At 36.0% G+C, this 5,909-nt stretch overlaps 1 long non-coding RNA gene across 1 annotated transcript; it reads right to left on the reverse strand.

Annotated features, from left to right (window-relative positions):
• Nucleotides 1-897: 897 nt before the first annotated feature.
• On the reverse strand, nt 898-3,883 carry LOC130710195 (uncharacterized). Its single transcript, XR_009010323.1, has 3 exons — nt 3,649-3,883; nt 3,051-3,141; nt 898-1,153 (listed from the first exon to the last, which is right to left on the reverse strand). It is a non-coding gene; the product is annotated as an uncharacterized LOC130710195 (long non-coding RNA).
• Nucleotides 3,884-5,909: the final 2,026 nt, after the last annotated feature.

The raw sequence follows: 5,909 nt of genomic DNA on the forward strand, positions 1-5,909 counted from the left end.
TGAATTAATTTCGAATATTAATTTCCTAAAATAAATAATCAATACATTAAAATCTAATTAATTATTTTACATGGGTTTTTTTATAAAAAAACGTATATAGCAATAATTGACTGGAAAAACGAAATAATTCCTGCATTAAAATGTAATTATTTGTTTTAAATGGTTCGTTTTAAAAGAAAAACAAATAAAGCTTTTATTCCATATAGCATTTATTAGATCTTTTATGAGTTGACTATAAATTACTATAGTTAAGTTGTTGATGTAAGGAAATTGTAGGAAATTAAAAAGTAAATTCAAACAGTAATTTCCTTAAATACGTGGCTTTTGAATTTAATACGTGCATTCTTTGATCTTTGATCTTTGTACGATGTCTTCAATTTCTTTTAAAATTGACTAATAAAAAATGTTTGTAAGTATATAAAATTACACAACCTCAATATATATCTTGCATTTCAAAACAGAGGCTCGTTCATTGTAAGGAAAAATTGTAAACACATGTAGAATGAAAGATTTGAATCCATCTACAATAATAAACCTTGAATATAAAAAACCTTGAATACTATTAAAATAAACCTTGAACCGTAATATAATAAACCCTGTATATTATATTGAGGTTGTGTATATTAACTTAAAATATTACGTTATTAACATTTCCGGAGCCCTGTAAATTTTGATTTAAACAAACAAAATTTCAAACATTACGTTATTAACTTTATTTATAATTTCTTCATTTAATGTGAGACAAACAAACAAAATTATAGGGAATTTTGTGCAAATAATTAATTTGTGTGAGTTGCTCTGGCTGTGACTGTAACGCCCCGATTTCCAAGGGTTACTTAGTGATTCAAAAGTAAATTAATCATGCTAATGAACTTTCGAAATCATAATAATGAAGGTATATTTTTTTTTCCCCTTTGAAACATAATACTTTCCAAAACATGCTCTACGATGAGTAATAAATACCCAATAATAAGTACCCTTACATCAATGTATATAATTACAACATATACTCCAAAAGGAAAATAAACTAAAAGGCTCATGCCCACCGAGCTCCCCGTAATCTCCACACGACTAATCTCTGAATCGCTAGCTCGTCGTCACATCATTTCCTTGCGGCGTCTCCTCACATGCGTCCATCGGCCTCTTGCTCATCCTTTAGGGCGGCGTCGTCGAACATTTATAACAGAGAAAAGGTGCAAGGGTCAACTTCTTATACCACAAGGCCATAATTAGGATGTGCACACATACGAGCAAGTAAGAGCATGCATATTCACATATATAATCACCTATCAAGAATCTTACCAAACGGCATACTAATACATCCCTAAGGAATTCTAGATGTAGCATAAGATAAGGAAAACACTTCAACAAGAAGGGCACAAGGCCCACAACCACACGTTGCACCTTATAGGAAAATTCAATCGTCTAACACAAGCCACAAGACAACAACCAATGTTCTTACGTCAACGACGTTCAAGGGAACCTATGTGTCTCTATATTGTTAGCGTATGCAATATGCTTGATGCTCAATGCACACCATGATCCGGATAAACGCCAACTCCATACCAGACAGGCGGGACAAGGACCCTTCCCATGCAGTCACTTGCCACTTATCTAATGACCCTTCCCATGCAGTCATTAGCCAACACCTCGGTGTACCCTATCCAAGCGGTACCCTCGGTCAATGCAATGATATGCTCCATGAATTAGTCAAACAACGAAGTTATAATCTTCTGTCGATCGATGACGACTCCACCACACCTTAACATGAGTGATCGGGGTCACCAACTCATAGGTGTCACCAGCTATCCGTCGCCACGGTAGCCCAACCATCGTAGGTTCCACGTTCGATCTCATTCGATCAATATCGCCCATACAACGCTTATCATTCGATAAATATCAGGGCATACTATATCATGCATCATAGGAACATAATTCAAGACTTACATTCATCATGAACATCCTAAGAGAGTTCATCATGTCATATTCAACAAGTAGTCATGCATTCAACAAGTAAGCATGTTCTCAACAAGTAATCATGTTCTCAACATCAAGGCACTTAAGCATGTTATCATTCACCATGTTCATAAGCAATTTCTCATGTTAATCAAGCATTCTTAACTCATAAAATTCATGTATATCATGCATATAATTCAGGGCAACAAAACAGCAGAAAATGGTAGAATTAAAATTGAAAACTGTATTAAACTAGCAATCTAAAAATTATGAAACTTTCACAGATTTACGGAATTTAAGTTAGCTTTCAAATAAAATTGGTTTCACACCATTTGGACTCATATCCAAGGAGTTATGCCCAAAACATTACGAACTGTCCAGCTTACTCGGCAGCAGAAAAGGGGTGAGATAAAATTGCAAACTGTATTAATCCAGCAGTCCAAAAATTATGAAACTTTGACAGATTGAAGCCCTTTAAGTTAGCGTTCAAATAAAATTGGTTTCACCCGATTTGGACTCATATCCAAGGAGTTATGCCCAAAACAATACGAACTGTCCAGCTTACTCGGCAGCAGAAAAAGGGGTGAAATAAAATTAAAAACTGTATTGAAATAGCAATCCAAAAATTATGAAACTTTCACATACTTAAGAAATTTAAGTTATCTTTCAAATAAAAGTGGTTTGACACAATTTGGACTCGTATCCAAGGAGTTATGCCCAAAACAGTTCAGAGTAGCAAAAAAAAAAGTCACTTGGCGCTGGAGGGACAGAAGTCCCACGCATGTGCGTCGTCTATCCACGCACATGCGCCCATAGCTGCAGGTTCCCCACGCATGTGCGCCAGCTACCCACGCACATGCGTCGCGGTTCTGTACCTCTTCCGAGTTTCATACATTTTCTCACTTTTAACTTGATTTTTAGCCCAAGACTTAACCTTTAAGTTCCCATTCATGATTATAAGGATCATAGAACATACTAAGCTCATTTACATAAGTCTTCCAAGGTCTTAACATGTTCATAGTCATCAAACAAGTTCATGCAATCCTAACACACAATTCGTGCACGCTAAAGTCCAAGACCCGAAGTGCCCTTACCTCGATCGTTGGCTTTCTCCTTAACCTCTCTAGTCTGATTTCCTTCCTAGCCTTTAGCTCCTCGTAATGAAATGAACAAGGTGTTCTTCACCTTCACACAAGCACACAATGCACACAACCATCATTCAGCAAAATCAAATAGAAATCACACACACTCTTAACTAAGTCTAGCACTTCTCATGAATGAACTTAGTCTTAAGAGTTCATGGGTTTTGAGTTTGAAACAACACTTGGAATGATCTTTTAGGGTTAAAAACTGAACTTTTAGCCTCAAGGATTTTAAGAAACAAGCTTGGAAACCTACTCTTGAAGTCTTTACTTCATGAGAACATTAAAACATCAAGATTCAACCTTTTGAACAAGAAAAGGTTTTATGATGAGTAGTTTTCTTCCTTGGCTCTCCATTTTCGAAATCTAAGGTTCAGAACACAAGAGCATGAATCCCTAACATCAAGCTTCAACCTTTTTCCAAAACTCTTTTCACAAACAAGAAGTCAACAACACAAGCACACAACAACAACAACAACTCAGCTTTTAGAAAGGATGAAGAGAAAGATAGCTCCTTTTTGAATTTGGAAACCATCACCATGATCCTCACCTTGAATGCTAGCTCTTTTGTGAAGGAATGGAAGACAAAAGATGATTTCTTGGTGGTGTTTAGAGATGATGAAGATTTCAGTTTTTGGTAAGAAGGATGAAGATAAGATGAAGATGATATTCACTCTCTCTCACTTATCTCTCTAAAGTCCTCTCATTTCCTTTACTTTGGTTCAGAAATCTGATGGGAAGCTTCTATGATAAGGTGATGGATGTTTCCCTAGGTGAAATGTGGCTTGCACTTTTGGCTTTGGTTTATCTTCCTATGCACACTACTTATGGTAAAGCAATCATGATACTAACATTTTGACCTTGGTTCATGAGCCTACCCTAATAACCTTTCTCTCCACACTCAACATCTGAACACTCAACCCCAAGATCAGATATTTTCTGGCCAATTTCGTGATTGGCTCGTTTACGAGTCGAACTCGACTCGTTTTCGAGCCGAAAACACTACCGGGCGAGATTTTTGACCTTATATCGATATTATAGTCAAAATTCTCGAAATTACACGTAGATCATCGTAATGATAAGGAAAATATTTATTTCACATTCGAATAATAATTCGATGACAAAAGGGGGCTCTAGGCGAAACGCGTCGGTTCGATCGTTTTCCGTAGTGCAGCCGAATTCTCCGACGAACGAAGAATGAAACACTTGGAAAATAACTTCGATATTAATAATCAAAATACTACCTTCCTAAGATAAAATTCATCATACAAGGTCACACCCATAAACATCACATTAACCGAGCATTAAAGCACTAAACCGAGAAATTGACTGAGTTGATTTCTCTTAAACTTTCACGGGTCTTACAGTGACACTTGTCAGCCAGAGAGGGGGTGAGATAAAATTGATTCTTAGAATGTCATGTGTATAATTGTTTTGGATAATGTTGTTCTTTTTAATAGTATATAGATATAGATTTCTCTTCTTTTAATAAAAAATAATATTCATGTAGTGTGTGAATTTTTTTTTTCTTTTCTATATAGTTCATACTATATACGGTTGAAAATCATGATCAACTAGATAAATCAAATTCTCTTTGCTTTTCTCAAGTACGAGTTTGACTTAATTATAATTTTCTAACAAATATCCGGCCATAGACATAATATGTCAGATCTTAGTCCCTTTGTTTTGAGAAAAAAAAAATTAATTACTAAAAAGGGGTAAAAAAAATCGAATTTACAGGAATGGTGTGTTTTTTGCCAGCTGGGAGCTTGTGTGGCAAGGGGGTGGGATTCGCTCCACCCAACACGAATCCAAAGCACTCAATTCGCCCCACATAAAACGCATGCATATGGATTCGCCCTATATGAAACGAATTCCATGTGCCAGATTCAGTGAGATTCCTTCGTTTCCCAAGGTGGGATCTGATTCCTTGGCTTTGCAGTACATGACAGGGATGCGCTTGGTATGAGGCGAATCCTTTACAAACATCATTCGTTTTCTTTGAGGCGAATTTTCTCTGACGGATTGATGATGCCTTGCATGCGTTTTATGTGGGGCGAATTCAATGCTTTGGATGGGGCGAATTCAATGCTTTGGATTCGCGTTGGGTGGAGCGAATCTCACCCTCTTGCCACACAAGCTCTCAGCTGGCCAAAAACACACCATTCCTGTAAATACCATTTTTTTTTACCCCTTTTTAGTAATTTTTATTTTTTTTGCATTATTCATATTTTTTTTCTTGTTTTGAAATCTCATTTCCGCCACTATTAAAAGTATATTTCAAACTTAAAGTTGAGCTATAAAGTAAAGGAGCCACAAGCCTCCTCACAAAATCTATTAGGGGTTGGTTAGAAATGTCTCCTCGTTAACCGGTTTAGTGTGGATTGGGAAGGTACCTCCTGAAATTATTTATTTTATAATGATCGACATTGTAGTTTCTGTGCCGGTTTCAATTCAAATCAGTGACAGGTTTCTTTATAAAAAATTGAAATTGTCTAAAGTACACCTGTTCAAATGATGTACCGTATATATAATATTTATAACCATGTGAAATAAGCTTAAATTGAAAAATAATAATAATAATTTAAACAATAAATTAGTATTCAAATAGCTAAGACTACACTTGCGGCTATTTAGTAGAAGCATACCGATGCATGTGGTGTAATTTAGACAACCCCTAAAAATCTAGTCACATGTTAAATATGTCAGTGTCGGTTAACTGAGAAAGACAATAAGCAACTTGCTTGCAATAATCTAAACCACAATCGCTTTCCGATAAGGATCAATAAGACGCCAAAAACCAACCACCAG

The sequence above is a fragment of the Lotus japonicus genome, chromosome 4 (assembly GCF_012489685.1).
Source record: "Lotus japonicus ecotype B-129 chromosome 4, LjGifu_v1.2".
NCBI classification, from domain to species: Eukaryota; Viridiplantae; Streptophyta; class Magnoliopsida; order Fabales; family Fabaceae; genus Lotus; species Lotus japonicus.